The sequence below is a fragment of the Macrosteles quadrilineatus genome, unplaced genomic scaffold (genome assembly GCF_028750875.1).
Source record: "Macrosteles quadrilineatus isolate MER2022 unplaced genomic scaffold, UCM_ALF_1.0 Scaffold_4__1_contigs__length_99947679, whole genome shotgun sequence".
NCBI classification, from domain to species: domain Eukaryota; kingdom Metazoa; phylum Arthropoda; class Insecta; order Hemiptera; family Cicadellidae; genus Macrosteles; species Macrosteles quadrilineatus.
The window spans coordinates 11,458,858-11,482,215 of NW_026542597.1; the positions used below are offsets into that span (position 1 = coordinate 11,458,858).

The 23,358-nt window shown below is 36.9% G+C and overlaps 1 protein-coding gene across 2 annotated transcripts in view; it reads right to left on the reverse strand.

Annotated features, from left to right (window-relative positions):
• Positions 1-23,358, reverse strand: part of LOC128991626 (uncharacterized) — a 109,361-nt gene that overhangs the window by 45,502 nt on the left and 40,501 nt on the right. For both annotated transcript variants that reach the window (XM_054414677.1, XM_054414678.1), the window contains one exon: positions 15,331-15,363. The gene's annotated coding sequence lies outside the window, so the exon portion shown is untranslated. The remainder of the gene's footprint in view (positions 1-15,330; positions 15,364-23,358) is intronic.

The following is a 23,358-nucleotide window of genomic DNA, read 5'->3' on the forward strand; positions in this document are numbered from 1 at the left end:
TGTTAAGTCCACCCTATATTAAATTGCGAATATGTCAAAATAAGATTACTTTTGAAACTTCTAGGCTTGCTATTTCACTAGACTCTTTTCGATATCATATGATAAAATAACTCCAATTATAAAACCCCATTTATGCGACAAATTTAAAATGCAAAATTACCTTCAGATCTAAAGGATGCTGTAATAAAAAGCTATATACTACATTTTCGATTAATTTAGTTGTCATTGAACTAAATTCATCAAGCTATTATTTTCATATATTAAATATTAGCAATACAGATGGGAACACAATATGCATATTTAATGGAATCATTTGCATGCACCAGACTTCGTCATTACAATTCATAACGTTCCGAAGCCCAAGTACGACTTTTCGCCGGATGTCGAGTTCACGGTCGTCCATCGTTTACGAGAAGAGAGGGCGAAGTCACGTCATTGTAATCTGTAGTCGTAGAAATACGACAACACGAAATTATCCACCCACAATTTAACATTGCAACAGTTGGCGTAATTACTTTTTACTAGAATATCTCAAGTCGTTATGCAAATTAGTTTCCTGTTGGCAAGTAGCTGCGCCAAATGTAACAATGGCTAACTTTCGGAAAATATCAGAATATCCGGTACAAAATAACCACTCGGAAACATCGAAGGTGGGTCGTATATAAGTTACATGAGACTACGTGTATATCAACACAATACGTGTAGTATACAATATAACAATATACAGCATTAGCTTGGAGACATCAACGGTTGGTCGTACTGAAGTTACACGAGACTATGTGGATATGTCTTTAAACAACATAATAGTAAACTGTATAGTAGCAGCTTGGAGACATCAACGGTGGGTCGTACTGAAGTTACACAAGGTTAGGTGTATATGTCGTTGCACAATATAACAGTAAACGGTATAGTATCAGCTTGGAGACATCAACGGTCGGTTGTACAGGCTGTACTGAAGTTACTCGAGGCTAAATGGATATGTTGGTACACAAAATAACAGTATACTGTATAGTAGCAGCTAGGAGACATCAACGGTGGGTCGTACTGAAGTTATAAAAGGCTAGGTGTATAGTATATGTCGTTGCACAATATAACAGTAAACTGTATAGTATCAGCTTGGAGACATCAACGGTCATACTGAAGTTACATTAGATACGTCGGTACACATACAATAGTATATGACAGCAGCTTGGAGGCATACAATTTAAATCCCGAAACAGTAATTTATTTTAAACTCTCTTGATAATATTTTATTGGTCATGTATAGCCAAAAGAAGACGTCTAACTCGGCAAGAACGCAGAGAACCGCACGTTCTGCCACATAGCAACCGCAAGGAGCAACGATCGCACGTATGCCGTGCCAAATCAGGTGTACAATGATGAGCAAAATTACTAACAGGAAACGTCTCGTCAGCTGTTGCAACAATGCATTGAAACGCCTCCCTATTGGTTGGGCGGTCGCGCACAGTCATCTGATTGGCCAAAGTTAAGATCAGTATTGTTAGTGGTTGGAGTTTCATTTTACCGGTAGCGAATGCGTCTTTTGATGTTACTGGGTGTGTAACGGGTTAAGACACCTTTAAAAATTTAAGCTCTATAATGATTTCTATTTAATTCAAATTCAAAACTATACTTAGCGGTATAATGGCAAATATGAGTTTTAAGGTATTCAGGCCAAATAAATTAGATGCTCGTATTGCAGTTGAAAAAATCCTTTCAAACACTTTCACTATAGCATATATTAAAAAATCTATGATTATAGTTAGACGGCAATCGTAAATTATTCAGAGCTTACAATAATTCTGTAATTTTTTATCACAGGTGGTATTTCCTGAGTATGTCACATTTTATTAACTTTTTTTTTCATTTTCTAGCTGTTGAACCAAAGAAATATTTGCGAGTAAGGCTGTTCATCATCATTACTATCTTATCGATTGAGTTGGGAACGCCACATAGGAGCTATATCCAAATATGAGTGAAGGATGAGTGATAAATCTATTGGAAATCTCTTAAGGAAGTTTAAATTAAAATACTGAAGAAGCATTCACTGTGACTATAATAGTTGATGAAGTCCGTTCTAAGATTCCCAGGATGCGACAGAGGACACAAGGACGATTAGTATCACAAGAAAGCCTTGGAGCCCGCGCGATTGTTGCATCGCTTACTGGGAATTTATGACTGCAGGTTTATAAATAGTCTAGCAATTACGGATATTTTGCTAATAACGTTATTTTATAATCTGATTACTTGCTTGTTTTATAACCATTGTTACATTGTTACCGTTAATTTACATTATTTATAGACTACTATGAAGTCCTACAACATTGTACATAATATTAAAACTACAATTAGTTACGATAACAATTACAACACTCTTAAATTACACTAATTACAAAAAAATTATGACGAACTGAAGATTTTCATTGAAGTACAAATTCAAAGTTCCATTATTGACTTATGATTACCAAACCAAATTAGGGGATTAGTTGACAAAATTGCTATCGAAATACAATCCCAATGAATATAAAATTTCATTTAGACTATGTATGTTTGTGTATTAATTGCAATGAGATGAGGTTTGTACATTTTTGTCAGTTTGGACATGAAAATTGGTACATTTTTATTATATTTTTGTGGTTTTTTGTTTAAGAGTGAATAGAAATTGATTAAACAGTCTTTTTTATGTCCTAAGGACGCTAGGCACGAGCCTGGGATTGTTTTTCACATTACTTCAGGCTAGACCTAGGGGTTGTGGCATTATCACTTAGATAAAATCCATTGGTGACTTGGCGTGAATCGAGCCCGGGACCTCAGGGACTGAAGTCCCGCGCTCTAACCACTACGCCAGCTCGCTCCCCCGTTGTCATATTTTTATGTTTTTATGTTTCCATTCCTTTATTACTATCTAACGTCAACCGTTGATGATAAAATAACAAAATTTCATCTAGGTCCAGAATTAAATCTGCTTTGGATCCAACCAGCAACCCTAAGATTTGATTTAAAACTACTTGGCTATCCTGACAGTAAACCCGGCTGTAATTGTTTATTTATTCGTTTGTCGAAATACTAAAATCCTCTCAGTTTACCAAGTCATTAACAACGAGAGAAAAGTCTTTTTTTGCAAAACTAGCCTAAAATACATGTACTTTCGGCAAACCAGTGCAATTCGACTTAGTCAACTGCGCAGAATTGGTGCAAGCGCACTTCACCGGAATGTCAGGCATGCACGGGACAAGGCGACGCTAATCGCAAAACAGGGCTTCGACATGAGAATGAACAAATAGGTCAATGGGGCACTCTGCACTCCGAAGAACTAAACACTAAACAGTCGTGAAAACAGTACGAGTTTCTTGGCTACGTCCAAATTCACCAGCATTTTTGGGGTCGTTTCTAATGTCCAAATTCACCAACTTTCTACCTGTAGCAGGTACGATATTTCTCTCGGCGGGCGGGGAAGGAATTCCGAATAGTTTTCCCTCGCCTGCTCCGTCTCGTCTCGGCGAGAGTGTACTGCTTAGCCCTAATAGTACTGTTTAAGCTGCGATTGTTTCAGGCAGCTTTAGGTTAGGTTAGGTTAGGTTAGGTTAGGTTAGGTTTGGTTAGGTTAGGTTAGGTTAAGTTAGGTTAGGTTAGGTTAGGTTACAGTACACTCTCGCCGAGACGAGACGGAGCAGGCGATGGCAAACTATTTGGAGGGAATTCCTTCCCCGCCCGCCGGGAGAAATATCGTACCTGCTAAAGGTAGGAAGTTGGTGAATTTGGACATTAGAAGCGACCCCAAAAATGTTGGTGAATTTGGACCTGGCCGAGTTTCTTAGAGTTTGATGTGCAACGGTATAATTCACTTGGGTATTTTGCTTGAATGGTTGTCAACATTAAATTTTCTAATACTTATCGTTCAAGTGTATACCACCGTCTCTTGATTTTTTCTCTTCTTTGTCAACATGGGATATAGTACGCGTATAAATAGACATTCTTTTGTTAAAGGTGTAGACAATTATGGAATGAACGACCATTGAATTGAACCAAAGACATTGTTGAGGTCAATAACTGATTTCTGTTCTACACGACTTTTAATCCCAGGTAAACTGGAAACGCAAACTTATTGTAAATAGTAGTTCACGTCGCATCAGCTAATGACAAATACTAAGGGAGAAAATATTATTTTAGACTGTAGCCTAGTCTTTGAGAGTCCCCTTCAGCTATGTTGTTTGGATAAACATGTCTTCAGCTGAGATATGTTTTCTTCAGTATCCACAAGTCTATAGTTATACAAAAAAATGTTATACATTATAAATTCTTTTACGGATAAGTACATCCACGCACATAAGTTTTTTGCTTATAGTTACGAGGCCGATTGGACGAAGATAATTTTTATAATGGTTCTTAAGAGGTTGACGAGTGTGTGGGGTGAAAAGTTTGGAACTTGTTAATGGGATCCATTGGCAATCATCCAGTTGGTCCAATTACACCGTATGAGAATAGTCAATGGTAATTACATAACATAGTTTGGCAACACTGTCAAACCGTCCTGTGTTTGTTAAACACTGTATGAATCCTCCTGATCCGTCTTGAAGACTGGCCAATGGTTTAAAACCCGGGCAAGTCCCAGGTGGACGAAGGGTCAGGAGACTGGTTCCATCATACAGACTATAGTTATGAAGCATCAACTCATGTACTCCACTACGGAGGTCGACGGCCGGCCCTGGCCACAGCGTCTGTTGCAGCGTCCGCTCGCCTATGATTTATCGAAACACTGGGCTCTCATCACTACAGACTCTAGCTCGTGTGTGAGCCCGCCGGCTACGTACTGCGGCCGGCTAATTGCCGCTAATATGACCCGGCCCGGCCAGCATGTGCCGGGAATACTGTGGGATAATTAGACACTAGCTTGAGTGGAACAGTTGATGAGGATAGACTTTTCGTAGACCTAACCGAGCTGGTCTAGTGGTAGAGTGCGCGACTTCGGTCCCCAAGGTCCGGCGTTCAAATCCCGCAAATAACTAATGGACTAGAAGTGCTGAAACCTCTATTAATGTAAAAAAATGCCTGTCTAGACTCTAGTAAAAATATAAATAGTAGAGATACATTGTCACACAGTAGGCCTAGACACCGGTTAAATTACTATACATAATTTGTCACACTAATAAATACTAGGCGACACCACATATTGCTAATCTTCAATATTGCTAATATGATGAGTGAAAATTGCTATAAGCGAAAATCCCAAGAACTCTATCATAAATAAATAAAAATGTCTTTATTACGCGTTTCTTTTGTACTACAGTTAACTATCAATACAACGTACTACATAATCATACACATGTTTAAATCGTCTTTACATACCTTTACATACCATTGCTACCCTATGCTTTATGAAGTCACCCCATACTACAGTTGGAGGTTTATTTTCGGAGGTGGTAAATTTATAATAAAGGATTACTGTGGAAATTTTTGATCACGATTACTAAAAAAAGGCTATTCACGACGTTTCTGGAATCCCGAAACATCGTTAAAATGGTTTCTTACAAATTATGATGGAAATGTCCGGAATAACTGATCAAATAAATATTATTAACAATTCATCTTGCATATTGCTCCCCTCTGCCAATGTTCACCCATAATCAACTATTATATAATCAATGCTCATCCTATTATATTGCTACCACATACTACTTATTGCTACACACCATGTATTGCTACATCGCCCAATGCTACATCGTGCTACAACCAAGGCGTGAGGACGTTCCACTATGACTACGCACTTCACATATTGGCCAACTCTTCAAATCGCCGTCCATGTTGGACATGGTTTCACAAGCGTTGCAACACTAAACTCACACTGAATGTTGAATATGTTGCACACTAATGTTGTATAAGCTAACATACGATATGAACTATTTCTACTGATTATGGACATATTTGACACTAATCTTGCTTAATGCTTTTCAAATAGGACCAGGGACGGGTGTAATATTACAAAATATCGAAGAAATTAGATCAGCAGTAGTTTAATCAGAAATTTAGAAATTAACACTCACTCACTCACTCTTAAGGCCTGGTTCCACAGGATGCGGAATCTCCGCCGTGCGGAGCGATTTTTTCCGCTGCGGAATTAAAACGACACTGGTTTAATGGAGTTCCCATGTGTGCGGTTCCATTGACAAGAAAATTGCGATTCCGCATCCCGAAATTTCCGTTCCGCATGGCGGAGAAATCATACTGGTCTGAGAGCAGTAGCAGTGCGGATTCCGCCAGCGGAGAAGAGCCATCAAATATTGTGAACGTGCAGATGTTTAGGTATCAAGTGTTGAACGGGATCTGATCGCGGTTGAAACCCCTTAAGTTTCGTTAAATAAATAGCAAAAATACTAAATATTGGTACATACCTTAGTGTTACCGCTAGTTTCATCTCGGCATTCAATGGTTGTTTGTCTCGATTAGTAGCGTTGGTGGGTAACTTAAGTCATCTTTGATGAGATCAGTCATAAAGAAAAATTGGTCTTTTGACACACGGAAGTACCACTTAAACTTAGTTTCGTTGTCAACTAAATGATTACGAACCAGAATGTTATACGCCCCTTCACTGTCTTGATTCTTAAATATGTCACTTCGGTCACTGCGACTTGACGGTAAAGCGACAACAGGACTGAATTTGACCTGGGCCAGCCAGAGCCCTCTGGGGCAGTCGTGCGGCATAATGCGAGGGTGCGACATTAGGACTGAATGGAATCTCCCCGTTCTCCCTGCCTTATTCCCATCACCCTACCCCCGGACACATAGTGAACTAGTGGGATAGTGAACGGATCGGCTCATGGAATCGTTCACTTGTTAGCATTCGTCTTTATTAATATAATTTAGCCGCTATTCCAGTGCCTCGCAACGAGATCAAGATTCAGAAGAGACAATTTTGGTTCCTTTAAAATGCCGTCAAATGGTTGTTTGATCACCCATTTTATTTAGATACGAAATTCAACCGTACCACTTGACTTGATTCAAAAGTCCGCTTTGTTAACTCAGATTGTAAACACTTATTTAGGCTACCTAGGATGGTGTAATAGTTATTTACCTTACAAGTGTAGTAAGAGCGTTTTTACATCACGCAGGTGAATGTTGTGCAACGAGCGGAAGCGAGTTGCATAATTTACCTAAGTGATGTAAACACGCTCTTGCGTAACGTGTAACGTACAAGATTTTACCTGACCCGACAATATACAGGAGGCTACGAACAATATTTTTCACTATCCATTTCACTCATCTTCTAACAGTAACGTTCATGTACAAACAAAAGCTAGGTTAGGAAAATTCTTCAAAACAAAACAATAAAATTCAAGAGCACAGCTGATTTCTAGCGTTGAACTTCAAAGGCTCCATAGAGGTATATTTTTTAAGCTATGCACTCAATGTTAATTAAATGGGTTTCATTACATCACCGAGTGAGTTTTTTTCAACTTTACATCACTCGAGAAGTAAGGAAGTTGTATACATCACGCTTGGGATAGGGAAGTTTAACATGGCGGGTTTGGTAAAAGTAATGACGATGCACTCATTGAAATATTACATTGAGACCTTTATGATTTTATGTTTAAAAATACGCTTACTAACAAGTATATTTACTAAAACAAAGTGTTGTACGTCAATTGTTACAACGAATAAAATCCTGATCAGCTGATTAGTTGACGTTCGAAACATTACAATTTTACTTCTTTTCTCTCAATCCTTGAATCTCATTGGTCCGTTACCCGTGTTGTTATGAGAAAAACTATGCTGTTATGAAATGAAATATGCTGTTATGAAAGTAAACAGCTGTTAAGTGAAACTTTTCAATTCTGAGAACTAAACTGAAATGGTTACTTTTAAAAAACGGTCGTGGGTAAAATAATTAAAGGGCTTTAAGTAGACTGTAATTGTGTATATTTAAAAAAACAAAGAATATAACAGATGTTAGTTAAATCATTCCAAATACAAATGTCATAGAGGAAACAAGCAATTATGAGAATATGCCAAAGAGTTTCTAACACCCCCGGTGTTGCTAGTTAGTATAAGATTCGTTCAGTTCCGTCATTTGTTTATGCTTATCATCCATAAGTTACCAAATTTTATGATAATTATTAGCCAGATTTATTTGTTTGGAAAAAGCTTTCGAACCCGCAATGGCACTTTTCAGATGAGTATTTAACATTATTTTTCATTACGATATCGAAAAACTTGTAAACAATACGAATACCTTTGTTTATTCAATATGGGGTCTGCACAGCAAAATCCCATACCGGTTACGTTCCGTGCACCACAAATGCACAGAAAGTTAACGTTATGTAATTTTGCTGCAGTAGCGGAAATAACCTACTGTATTTTCTTAGTTCATTTATATCAGTTCCGTCACAGTTCCACCACAGACCAGTCACAGTTCAGTCTCAGTTGAATCCAAAATTTCTCAGTCAAATTATATAAGTATAGAGTATAGGAACGAGTAATTTTACCATCGACTGTAACATAAATTAATGTGTTGTGGATTGTCAGGGTCATTCATTTGGTTTCAGTCGGACTTGCGTTACTATATTTACAGTGATATGTTACAGTGAAAAATGGTAAATTAAAACTTAATATTCTATCAAAATCTTATCCTAAATCTTGTCCATTGTTACAAACAGTACTTAAAATACAAACTCGGTAATTTAAATGAAAAACCCCACTATTTTTCTAATCTCAACTCAAACACGTCCGACAGGAGGCCGAAAACCAAAAATGTCGGTAGAAAGAAATCTGGAATTGACTGACGGACGCCGAGAGAGCGACTGACGGATTTGCGCCGGATGAGTGTATATAAAGCAATAGAAAATCCATTAAAGAATATTTTGGCTAACTGTGACGTGACTGATATATCTGAACTGTGACGTGTCGTAACTGTTATGTGTGAATCGACCTCAAAAAGTGTAGGTACTTTCGTGTGTAGGGTAATGAAAATTACTATTACATTTCGGCAAGCGACACCATTTATTTATGTTTATGATCCATACAGTTTTTGTTTAAATATTTATGTATTACTAACAGTTACCCGGTGCGCGCATCGATGTAGGCCTATAATACTCTACGGGTGCGCGTTGCAGCGCTAACAACTATTGTTTTAAACTAGTGCTTCTGTTGCTCGTATTCGAGCATTGCAAAGTATTTCAGGCATTATTTCAAAATGAATAACAGTAATAATTTCCGATGACTTGAAAGAGTCAACTCAAAGATGATGTAATCAATCACTCCACTCAAGTTATCGAAATTGAAAACCATAAACGAATGAAAACGACAATTTATATCGGACCTCGCGTTGAAGCAGGAAACTACATGAAATTTAAAATTACAATATTTTAATTTGTTTGGAACGTATAATATCATAAATGTATCTTTTTATCTAAATATATAAATGACAATCAAAAGTGTGTCACTGATGTAGCATGTAAATTCAAGTAGTATAAATATTGTTTTACTTAAGTTCTAGCAATGTGATGGACAGTATACTCATCCTCTGTTTAGCAAGCACTGCTGGAGGATTGAAATATATTAGTGTCAGTAAAGAAATGTTTTATTTCTTAAACAACACTTCACCATGACAACATTTGGTACCGTTAGTTATTGAGATTTTCTATTATTTACCAACATCCCGTTCACCTGATGCATAGTTAACAAAGAGAAACGTCTGCGTCGAGCTAGGAATTCCAGGAAGGGTCACACATTCCCTTTCCTCTGTTCATAGTTCCCAATGTTCTGTAATCTGGACCTTCCAGCCATTAGGTCGTATGTAATGGATTACTGAGAAATAATTTATGTACTACAACACCAATGCCAATGAACTTTCTGAAATATGTTCACAGAAAATAACAGATCAGTATCCGTCCACAACAAACCCTATGACATCAAATTTTAATTCTATGAGCTGCATTTGCCGCAATCCAGGGAGTTCGTGAGATGCGTTCCACAAACTAACAATACCACACTGTACTGAAACGAAAATCAGAGCGTTGTTGGTGTATGTCCACAGTAGTGAGTTCTATGCTTGAAAGTTGTACCAAATATTTAAAGTTGGCATTATTTAAATAAATAAACCCAGTTAATACGACTTAACGTCAACAACACCTTTACTCCTTATATCAATACAGTAGTACAATTTAACACTGTAATACAAAATTAACTAACAACCTAATAATTACTTTAGTTTAATTTTAGGTTTTACTTTCATATCTTTAACTATTTTTAAACGTATATATTGCCCATGACGAACATTAAATTTTCATAAATTTACTAATATGAAAAGCCTAAATTCACATTAGGTCTACATGCAAAATACCCCGGCTAAAAAGTGTAAAGTGAAAGTTTAAAGTGTCTTTGGGTAAACTGTATACCCTATTTAAATGTATTTGTTTGTCCAAACTGAGCTGGTTTTAATGCAAGTAACGATTTTATAAATAATAGTAAACTAGAGGACCCATGCTGCTCCGCAGCGTTAAGATAGATATAATATCCGAGATATAATCAAATTTATGATTTTTGATTGAGTAACACAGTATCTTGAGCTTAACTGATTCAAACGATCAATAGCTCAAATTAAAGCCTATAATTTACTAATTATTTTTAGTTTTAAACATGTACAAAAACATGCACAATACTGGAGCTATTGATTTTAATCATAGAAAACCCTTTTGGAAAATAATATTTCTGTTGGTTGTTCACCTTACGTTTGCTTTAAACTCGTCCGATTCGAATAAATAATAGCTTAAATGAAAGGCGGTATTTCACTGGAGGTTCTTAGACTAAAATATATAGGATTGTTTAGTAACTCGTGAAATACATCATAAATTGTAGTAAGAACTCAAAAATATATCAAATTATGTTTTTTGTCGAGTAATACAGTAGGTAAATATTTGTCAATTATTGGCGAGCATGCCTTCATTTTGAGACCTCAATCATGAAAATCGGCCGTGTAGAAGAGCCAAACGAACTCGGAAAAGAAAACCCTAAATTAACTCCCATAAAAAATATAAGGGAAGCAATTTTGTTTACGTGTAGGCCGAGTGGAATAATAGATAATTATATGCCGATGCTTGATGGCAAATCTGTGCGTGCATTTCTTCAGTTTGATACCTCAATCATGAAAATCGGTCGGGTAGAAGAGCTAGAACTCGGCAAAGAGAACCCAAATTTTACTCCTATAAGAAATACATGGAGAGCAAATTTCGTTTACGTATAGACCGAGTGAGACTATAGATAATTATATGCCAATGCTTGATGGCAAATCTGTGCGTGCATACCTTCAATTTGAGACCTCAATCATGAAAATCGGTCGGGTAGAAGAGCTAAACGAATTCGGAAAATAGTAGCCAATTTTTTTTAAATATTTAAGACAGTGTACAACTAAACAGCTTTTTTAATTTACTCCTCGTTTTTCCATTCACTATACATTATGTAACTTACTAAATAATAGAGCCTATATTTTATTCATTATTTAATGGATATAACAACTGTTAGAGTGATTAAACATTTTAGTTTTGAACTGGAAAGAATATGCTGCACTGTCGAGTTCTCTCAAAAACACGACGCAGCAATTAAGTGAACGATTCCATGAGGTGATGCGTTCTCAGCGACCTAGTGAACGACTCCATTAGGTGATTAGTTCTCTTGCCTGTGTCTGCGAGGGTAGGAAGAAGGGTGCTGGCCGCGGGAGAACGGGAAGAAACCGACGCGGTGAGGGAGATCTCCCTCAGTCCTAATGTCGCACCCCTGAAATTATCCGCATGGCTGCGCCTGCGGACCCAGAACGGACCAGGTCAAATTCAGTCCTGTTGTCACACCACCCGACTTGACACTAACAAAGATAAAAGATCGACAACATCATCATCAATGTCATCATATTCATATAGCATCAAAGCCAAAAGGGTTTTCCTCTTTCCATCCATACTCGTCGCTAGTTTGGACAGAACTGAATCTCCGCAACGTTATTTTCGCAGTCTGTAGAACCACCCCTCTGATTTTTCGCTGCGTAATTTTCCGCTGCGAAAAATTATGCACCGCATGGTGGAGATTCTGCATCCTGTGGAACCATAGCTCTGACTTGTTGGTACTGGAATAAGTTTTGTAGAGATAATCTTCTTTGCGCAGATTGCAGTGTATTGCAACTGTAACTCACTCGATTTTTTACACTTTTTTTTAGGTCTTCTTCGTCAGCATTCCCAAATTATGGTTGATTGCCATCCAAGATCATGGCATATGGGGAATCACGAATTGCAATTAAGCAAGCTCCATTGATATAACTGAATAGAAAATCTATAAATAAACGTAAATTTCAAATAAGCTCTCCTTAGGCACTGCATTTTGTAACTAATCATCAATGTTTACAAACTTACTTGGTACATATAAACCACTCCACACCAACAGCGTGGATTTGAAGTACTTAATAATTTACCGCACTCCACCTTGTACATAACAGCAACACAGGTTCCCTTTGTACTTTGCTTTACACTTCTAGTACTTTGTCTAAACGAAAAACAGGAGGGGGTTGAGGTTTCAATTGCACGCTATTTAATACGGTCTTTGGCCACAACCATATCAAAATTCCAATTAATTCCAATCTCTACGTATTCATAACCAACGACAGGGTTGTGTATATAGCTGCTACTTAATAGACCGTGATAGCAAATGTCTTACATATTAAATAATACGACCTCGATCAGCGAGGTTAAGTTTACCTTGACCTACCGCTAGTATGCTGTAGCTGCATGGCAGTGCAATGTAGCCTACATCTAGCATACGAAAATGTTACGTCAGCTAACAATGGCTTTCGTCAGCAAGCTTTGGCAACCCTGCTTCCCGGCTAGGGATAGTTGGCAGAACAGTTTCCGCCGCCATAATGGAACTGAACTATCTAGAGATCGCACGAATTCGTGTTTCCTTCCTACAATAATTATTAGCAGATGCAGCGCCAAAGTGAGAGCCGCTGAAACAGACGCTTCTGGAATTGATTCGATACGCGGTATAGTTTTTTTTTTTTTTTTTTAGGTATTCGTCCAAAAGATGCAAAACATGTTTATAATGAGGTATCCGAAATGATGCAACTATGGACACTGCCCTGAAAAAATGTGACTCTAAGGCACTCCTCCGCATCAGTGTAAAAAAAACGTCTGGCTACTTAAAAAAAAAAAAAACGGTCGTAAGTAAATTAACTTTAACCTACCACAGTTCACTTCAGTTCTTAGAATTTAAAAGTTTTACATAACAACATAGTTTTACTCATAACACGGGTAACAGAGCAATGAGGTTCAAGTATTGGGAGAGAAGTAAAATAGTAATGATTCCAACTTCAACTAATCAGCTGTTCAGGCCAATTTAATTGTTGAGTGGTGAATTAGTGTTTGGTACAATGTTTCATTACATCACTCTCAGTGGCAATGAGAGGTTATAAACGAAAACATAACCCCTCTTAATAGTTATGAGTAGTGATTTTTAGTAATTAAAAAACTGTCGTAGGTTGTACGCAACTCGCGTAAACTACTACAACAACAGTGAAGAACGAAACGCCATCGACATCATCCTGACGGAACTAACCTAAAGATTGAAAATTATTATCAGCTTATTTAAGGGTGACAATCTATTAAGTATTTATAATGGTACTATCAAGGTTCTGGGACTGTTTCACTATTTGTCAACTACCGACCTCCAGTAGATTCGTCTATAAATAATCATGACATCTACACAGCTGATCCATCAGTTAGACAAGGCCGAGTGCGAGCGTACGGTCTCCCATGACTGCTGAACTATCTATCAAGGACGAAGGACGGTGAACGTATTTCACGTTATCCGATAACAAATTGTGTGCAAATTGTCAATTGAGTTTGGAAACGTTCAGGGTTAAGTGTCAACCGAGATGAATCGATGGGTACGAGAATCCATCTTCGAAATGACGTTATTTTTATTTTATTTCGCGTATTAGGCGAAATTGTATTGTGGTAATAGAGCATTGGCAGTAAAAATGCTGAAATTTTATTAAAAACATAAACATCACGAAAACGATTAACAGCTACTACAGTAACACAATTTATGAAAATTAACTATCAAACATAATTAATTTAAAAAATGTTAACATTATTTGCAAATGTTTGACAGCTCATAGCTCCGATCTAATCTGCAAGTTTCTTCTCTATAACTCCCCACACTATGCCCAAAAGATACAGTGTGCGTTGAGATGTTTCATAGCTTTAACCGGTGCGGGATATTTCCACTTTTAAATCCGCCGTTTTTCTTCATCTTCAAAAACCAATTCTCTTTTTAGGTAGCATAGTTCTTATGGTGCTTAACCTTCACCTCCTTCTTTTTCCTGTGATTGGGCGTCAATGCATGGGATATCGATGGCATCCTACGACCAAAGAGATTCTGCAAGTGTTCTGCCAGTTTCTTGTTGTGTATCAACAAACTGTATAACAATGTATTTTTATTTTCAAAATTGCAATTTAAAGTCCATTTCTTTTAGGATGAAAAATAGTCAACCAAGAGATTTCACAACCTAACTAATGAAATTAACACTAAATCTAAAACAGAAAACACTGAATAAGGACTTACTTAACGAGTTTGCTTGACAACTCTCCTCAATTAAAACAAGATCTGGCAAGTGCTAGAGTGAGAGTCACTGTCCCTCGTACCTCGGAATCGATCGGGTTTTGGTTAGAAAGTCGTCAGAACGTGGATCAATTTAAAACACTTCCACTTTCCTGTAATCTTGATATGAAAGGTTGCTTGAAGAAATTTCCGCGTTGCGGCTGCATTCTGCATATTGACACGAGCTTTAGATGTTTCTTACTATGCAGAGGAATTTGATGATTTTCAAAAACTATGCAGCTCACGATTATTTCAATGTTTGATCATTTATCTAGTTGAAGGTATAGAATGATTTGGTTTAAGAAATGTTCTTAAAAAGTCACTTTAATGCATTTTTTGTAGGAACACTTTTCTTATCACTTTAAAGAATACCCATTCTAATTGTCATTTTTCAATAACCAAAAGCCACGGAGTAATATACTCTTGGTGTGAACTGGGACAGTAAAATGGGAGAGTTTACATTGCCAGCGATACAAAGGGAAGGTCGACGTTGTATTAATAAGACCGGGGTTTGGATCGTTCCTTGCAAACACTAAAGAAAATTACAAAAACGTAGAAACCTAGGTGAACTCAATTGCTGAAAATGTTTTAAAATATCTTAAAGAAATAGGAAAGATTGACTATTTTCTAGAGATAGTCCTACAACTCCACTGTAATTGTAGAATTAGTAAAATGGTGGTAAAAGTAATAACTTACCTCATTTCATTGTCAACATGCCTCGTCAAATATCTGAAACAGAAGAAAATTTGTAAAAATTGTAAAAAAAAACAAGAACGAGGTCAAAATAAATCTTTTTATGGACGGATGCAGTGACGTTGATAGGATAATGTGGATGTATGTTGGGAACTAAGGTATATCAAAACACCAACTGTCATCACATTGGAAGTCAAGACAACGTAAACGAGGACTTAAGAAGGCCTCAAGACTCTGGGCTGAAGATTCAGAATCATGGAGTAAAGGTGATTCTGGACTAGTTCATGATAAGGAGTCCTAAAAATACAGAAGTTGGAAATTAGTTGTTTCAGATTCAGGAATTTAGGAAGGTGTAGATTTTAAGCATGGACATGCAGATTTTTCCACAAAGAACCAAATTAACTCACAAAAATAAAGCACTTATTTTGTTTTGCGGAGTAAAAGGCACATCTGAAGGTAATATCTTTCAAGCATAACAAAATAAAACAATTTTTCCTCTTAAAATCTCAAAGATATTTATTGTTTAGCGTATATAGAAAAACGAAAAAGGAAAACATCTTTCATAAGAACTGTGAATCGAAGACGATGGAGAACTTTCAACTTAAATATAATTTACTTTTGTATAATAAAATTGTATAGTCAGCGGTTGTAGCTAAGTAGTTTGAGAATTAAAAATGGACACAATTGAATAACTTGGAACACACCGTCTTTTTTAACCAAATCAAATGTGCACCACTTACATGTGCATCTTTTATTTTACATTAACTATTTGTGTAACAAAAACTAAGAGCGAAACAAAGAATTGTAAAATTTGCTCTTCAGGTGGTTTATTCAACTAAAGTTTTTTTAATAACGAATTGTCCTGTACATACTTCAGTAACCAAAAAGGGAATGGTTGATAGCAGCTGAGGCTGCTCCAGCACAAGGTCCTTTCTTCTATACCACCACTTGTTATCTCCAATAAGAGCACCTGCGCCCAAACTCATTAAACTCATTCTTTGAGCCATCGACATACTTGGCCCAAACTTTATGTACGCATAACTAACGTTCACTCTCTCCAGCTCGTCACATATTTATTTATGAAGCCGGTTCCAAGAGAAATACCCTCTACAAACGAGACCCCGTGGCACGGAAACCCCGATGTACAAGGTTACTTTTAGTTTTAGTACTTTCTTTTCCCTTGTTTTCCAATAACCCGCACGCATGAAAGTATGAGTAACAGTAGTTTCCATTATACAGGTGAAGGTCCAGAAATATTTAGACTAGAAACCATAACTGCTCAACAATTTTCTTATAAATTAGGCTAAGGGCGAATACCTGATAACAAAGGTACTTGTATCTATTGAAAAATTAATTTTCATTTCTGCTGGTATTTCTCATCTGACTTCAACATATTAAACAGGTGCCTTGCATATCTGGTTACGATTTAGATAGCTGATTTCGAAAACTTGTCTCCCTTTTGTCTTTTGAGCAATTTATTAGTACACTTAATTTGTCTTCGGTTATCAACATATAATTCCCATCAACCTGATATAGACGTCTAAATGTTACTGATAAATCTAAATAAAAAGAATATAAATTAATTTAATTTTTATTTTTGTTTGTTTGTTTTTTTCCTAAATTTTCTTAAGCTGATCGAAAAGAACGAAAAATCTTTATCGGAGTGTGTTTATTCAATGAAAATAGTTTGTTCCTTCGAACTGTTTCATTGCGCTTACTTTCTTAATGCATCAATTGAAGGTTTTTATTGTCAGTTAATTTGTACACAGGGTAGATCGGCTGTTTGCTACATCTCTAATTGTCTCACTGCGTTCATCTGAATGGGTTTATTATACTTGTAGTCTTCTGTGACTTTTTATCTTCCCACAATTCAAGCCGTGCATGTTTTCGCATAATTGTCGTGGGGAATGTTGTAGAATGGTAAATACAAATTAGAGGGTTTAATTTGTTGGATTAATGTTATTAACTGATGTACGCAGTAATATACAGATTGTGTGGATAGTAATAGCATCATGCTAAAATAGCAGACACATTCTTGGTGTTCTAAAATATATACATACTGATTAATTAAGTACACAGTCACTCCAATACACAATCACCACCATAATATTTGTTTACTTATTATGGTTTAATAAGTTGGTAGGTAATAGGATGTCTACTTCACAGCAGAAGTCAAATTTCCCGACACATAACACATAATTGTCAAAACGTAATGGTATTGAAAGAAACCTTAGCAAATTTAATAGTAATCCGACAAAATGGATTGGATTCTTGTCTTGGTTTCCCTAAGCATATCAATAAAAGTTAATCGGCGGGATTTTCTTTCTGTAGGTACAATCATGGCTTCTAACCTGAAATTTTGTATTATTAATTCTATTGGAAACAATATATATGCTTTATCTATAGCGTTATATATAATTAGTACAAAATTGAAATAAGCAATTTAATTTCAATGAGTATTCAAACAAAAAAAGCAGAGAATGTAATTTACGAAAACACACACACACATACATGACTTAAAACTACCATGTGGTTTAAGTGGAAGTGGATGTTTTGTTTCTAATATTTTAATTTTGACCCATCAAACCTTACCAGTTGAATAATTAAGTCATCAACCAGAATGAGTAACAACCGCACGGCTCAATGAGCAAAATAATTACCCATTGCTTTTCCCGTTACAATGACTGACAATATTGTTGATTCACAGACATTCCCGAGAACAAGGACAAAAACAAACAACAATCAACAATCTTGTTAACAATAACGGGTGGTGATGGTGAACTACTTGACAAGACAAGATGGAGGTTTCAGCCTACAAACTTACTATTTCCGTATGACACGCCTTATGAGTTGCATATTGCAAAACATTCCAATCCTTTGATGGTAATGAAAACAAACTAGATTAATCAAATCGAAATACTTAAACCGATGGAAAGTGGTAATTACAGAATATTAACTGAAGCGCATGAATCAGGTGCCTAGCAAGATATTTGGAGTTTTTAAATATTTTTATGCAAGTTGGATGTTGGAAGAATCTTAGTCTATCAAAGGTATTGATTCCTCATAAGAAGCTAGTGTTGTATAACTAGTCCTTGTGGCTGTTTTATTCTTTGTGAAAAGGCTTTATAATTCCTGTTCACGCCTTAAATTAAATATATAAAAACAAAACAACGAACAAAATGATTTAGTTTTGTGTGGATCTTGTTGGAGAGTTGACTGACGGTTACCATTGAATGTCACAAATAAACTGAATCCAAACTTTCAGGTAACGTTCCAGCAACTTGCGATGAGTAAAAGAAGAAAATAAGTAGGTAAGCTAAGAAGAAAGCTACATGAAAAATTGGTATGTACTCTGCAGTCAAAGCATTACGTATGTATTGTGTTACATATTCTTATGAGGTAAGTATATTATTTTCATTAAGCCTAAACTTCATTAGTGCTAAAATTTCAACCACAACTATATTGTTCGCTGCTGACGTAGCTAGGGAAACCTTTCAGAACGTGTCATGCAACATTCTTATTTGAGCGGTTAGTCAATTATTTAGTTTACGAGCTCATTATAATAAACGATATACTCGAAATGAATGAGGGTTTGACCGGTCGTAATCGTCGAAATCGATGATTGCTGTTTCAAAACTTGACCGCAGAGCAGTGACTCAAACACTGTCTCGGAGGCCGTTCGGTTTTGGAGCCGGTACATTGGCGGCCCTGAACCCTGAACTTTGGGAGAGGCTGAGGTTGGTAGCCATGGTTTGCCTTACATACTGAAACTTAATATCAACTCACAATAATATTTCACAGTTAAAAGTTTTACTTGAACTATACCTGTGTCGTCTGTTTTAATGTGGACATTTTTGCTTTATAACTGAAGGCTACCTTACAGAATATAAATCATTAACAGAAATTCCATTTTCTCATGTTTTTCCCAAATCACAAAAAAAAAAAAACACTGGTGAGTCTGAGGCCCTGTGGATAGACAAATGACACCTTAAAAGGAGCTACAAATCTTTTTGAATTCAATAGGTTTACTTTGGATGGGCTAAGTGGCTTACTAAACATGTGCTTAGAAAATGTTTTGCTCTACGTTTTAGCCGGGTCTTCGTTGTTACAGAATCACATTAGGGATTACCAACTTTTGCATTTTACTCAAGTAATTGTCATGAACTTGACAACATCGCGAAAAAGCCGTGAAAGAAGTGATGTAATCAATAGGTGATTTTGAAGTAAAATGCCAAATGTTTTCATTGATATTGCACCGATATTTTCGTAGCTGTGAGATTCAGTCCAAGCTCACTCTCACCCAAGTCCACGTTCGACGTCCGTGAGTCGGTGATAAAATACGGCCTCGGCTGAACCGTTGTCACGAGCAGACCGGTTTGAACAACAGGATGGTCAGTAGTTGGCTGGCGACTGAGTCTCCTCCATCAACTTTCGGCCCATCGCGATAATGCTCGATTTTGGAAAATGTTTCACAATTGAGCCCCTGCAATAATCTCATTCGAGTAGTTTTTAATGTAGTTTTTTTAGTGTTTTAACTTATGTTCGTTTGAATCCTTTGCTATTAGCAGTTGGCCTGGGAGCATAAATACGAATACGCATGGACTAAGCAATTTATAAAATACTGTCCGTACAAATAGATCAATAGACTAGATTCGAAGATCGAACCGGTATACTTGAGTAGCAAAGCATTGTAACCACTCAGCCACCCAACTTGTTTACAACTGTTGGGATTATAAATATTTTTGACATACTAAATTCGATTGCTTCTAAAAATACTACAGATGCCAAATACCAGAAAAGGACTATACGCTGTTATTACACAGCCAATCTTTGAACAGCCTTTTAATTTGAGAGGCGTCAAGGAGACCACGGGTGTTGGTGTCATCGTGCAGGTCTGGGGAAACACACCTTTCCATTCGAAATTCACCAACGGTTTAATCTAGATCAAGTCAAAGAAGTCGTCTTAATATTTGTAACGTAGAACCTCGTGGCCTCAATTAGGGAATTATCAAATCAGACTTGTCAAGAGGCTTAATTATCACCACGACCTTCTCTAACTCACTTTTCCATTGGGAATTCACCGAGGGTTTAGTGTGGATCAAGCCAAATAAATCCTATTTATTTGTAACTAAAACATCACTGTGTTGTCAACTAGAGCAGATTCTCCTGACTCAGCAGTGAGGTGGGACAGGAGAGGTCGTGGGCTGAGCTCTAGAGCTCCTACACCAGATAGTATCTGTCAGTGGCGGTTGTGTAGGTCTACATCTACCAAGGTAGGCTACCCAGTACTGCCCACACCAGGCCAGCCCAGCAGGACATGACTGCAACGAGTAATTGAGTCATTCCAGCCAGTTCCGCGTAGGAGTTGCTAATTATTTGTCCAAGACCAACTTCGTCCTACCGTGCAGTAGTGACGCGGGATGCAAGGACACTGTGGAATCTAATAATAAAATAAAAGTAAATAAATAACATCATCCGTTGCAAATCTGAAATAAAGAAATGATACATAGTTCAAGTGGTACAGCACTAACTATTGAAATAAATCTGTTGATATTGCAATTGATGTTTCAACAATTTAGTTCTCGATTCAATTTATACTCTGGCCAAACCCACGAGAAATATTATCTTGCAAAGACAATTGGACTGTCATAAAACAGAACGTGGTGGTTCAGCCATTAGTTCTGGTCGGTCACCAGCCATAACAGCCAATGGCCATTGACCAATGGCTGTTACAATTCTTACACAACGCACCTTGATGCAGCCTAGAACCAACAACTTACTGAGGTCAGGGTTTACAGATGGACGCAAATTTACGAAACAAACGTCTAAAAACCCTCATCTATACACATACAATGAACATTACATAGAACATCGAACATAGAAACAACATACACACACACACACATTACATAGAATGTCGATTTTTTATTCAAGTACGACTGGACGTCCTGCATGCATAGCCGAAATGTCCATGCACTGTGATGGTTTGTTATATTTATGCCTAGTTCCTGTTCTATCCCAAATCTTAAATTACCTTAAGTCCTACGTACCACTGTTACCAAATTATTGTCATTATCAATAATTGTAAATTATTAATTGAGGTGGAGATGTCACTCAGGTGTGTATTTTAACCCAAATATGAGTGAAGGATGGGTGTAGATTCCACACTGTTGAATCACTGTTGTGAGATGCATTGTCTAGTTGTATTACCGACCAAGACCAGCTGTTTCGTTGACAATAGCTCTTGTGGAATCACAACCAAAGCTTAAAGCACAGTAAGATAAAAGACAAACATTAAACCAGCTGCGACTCAAAACGCTACCAGCATGATACACATAACGGGCATCAGATTTTACAAACGGATGAGAAGTCTTTGCACTATAAAGTCAATGGATTGCTAATGGTGCAGCAAACCTGCGTGCTCAGAATACAAGAGATATTTTGCTTGTTAGAGCCGACGCGTTAAGAGGTTGGAGCAGTTATGAGTGTTACAAGAATTATCAAACTAGCGTCAATGAATTTACAACGTGTTTCTTAGCGGGAGTGCAGTAAATTAGGAATTTCCAATTAGTCCAACAATATTTTTTAAGGAAACCTTTTTACCTACTTTTTACCTTTTTACAATATGAAGTTAATTTAAATTTAGAGTTCTACACAATCTGAAGGATCTGCTGTAGCTGAACATCCAACTGAGTGCTCTACTAGTCCTCAGGTCGCCAGTTCAATCCTGAGAAAAGCCTAATGCTTTTTGGGTGATTCAATAATGTTCCCAGCTGTTCTTGATCATTGGGTTTCAATCAATGCCCCTAGTCAAAGCAACAGCTGATCTCAGTGAGTAACACAGCTATCATCCAACAATCATCCTTCACTCGCCTCTGACTTGAAATACTCACTCTAAAGTCTCTCTATTGAAACTGAATTTACGTATTCAACTAAAAACATTGAACGAGTTAAATAGTACGGGAATTCCGAAACACGAACAATTAACTACGAAATTACCCTTGAAAACTACGAAATTTACCTGTCGGAAACATTGATAATGATCTTGTATTGTGCGAAGACAAAGAATAATGAAGACAGAAGACAAGGATCTGGAGGTTCAGAAGTGTTCAAGGACTAGGACACAATGAGGATGAAGTATGAGCCCTATGCAGCTATAGTTACGTGTACATATGTTGTACAGAATTAAAATCTATCAGGAAAATATCCATGCATAATCATATACATATTAACAACATGATTTTATGGATGTTTTCTAGTATAAAAACATACCCCATGAGAGATCTGCCTCATTTTTTGGATCAACTGAAGGGTAGTTCCACAAAGGAGGATTTGTTGCTTACTTTTTGTTTCCTTTTGCTTGGTAAACTTCGAATCTACTGCAACTAAAACAATCTATAGTCCTCCAGTATTTTTGCCGAAAGTAAATCACAGCTACTGTAGTAAAACTTACCCTATAGAAATCAAAGAGCCGACATAGCACGAAATACTCACAAAATCAGGCTTTGACTTGTACGAAAATTGGATTAGTTGACTTGCACTATTGGCAGTATCGTACTTACTGCTGATACTAGTTTCAACGTTATTCGCGCCTTCTGGTAGAACATAAGCAACTTAAATTTAAACCATTCACTTTTAATTTTCCCCATGCCTATTCCAGAAGCTATCAGTCGCTAAGTCCAGAAGCGTGAAGAACACTGTCAAGGACGTTTCGTCCAGTTACAACCGTCTTCCTCAGGCGACTTCCGCTGCGATTACAAGGCGTGATTACATTGTGTTTTACTTTACATTAACTGATTTGAATTTCCTTACGGCAGAAAGATAATCAGACCTTCAGTGTGTAACTTTAGGTTTCAATTGTCAAACTTTACTTTAGAATTTTCTATTTATAAACCCGTCCAAAGTGTTTAAACAGTTTGTTTCGCAAACCCTAATGTTATAATGTAAGTACATGTTTTAACAGCTATCCTGGTAAAAGGAACTTTTGTTGAGGAAGCTCTCGAATTCAATGATTTGCTGTTTGGTTATAAA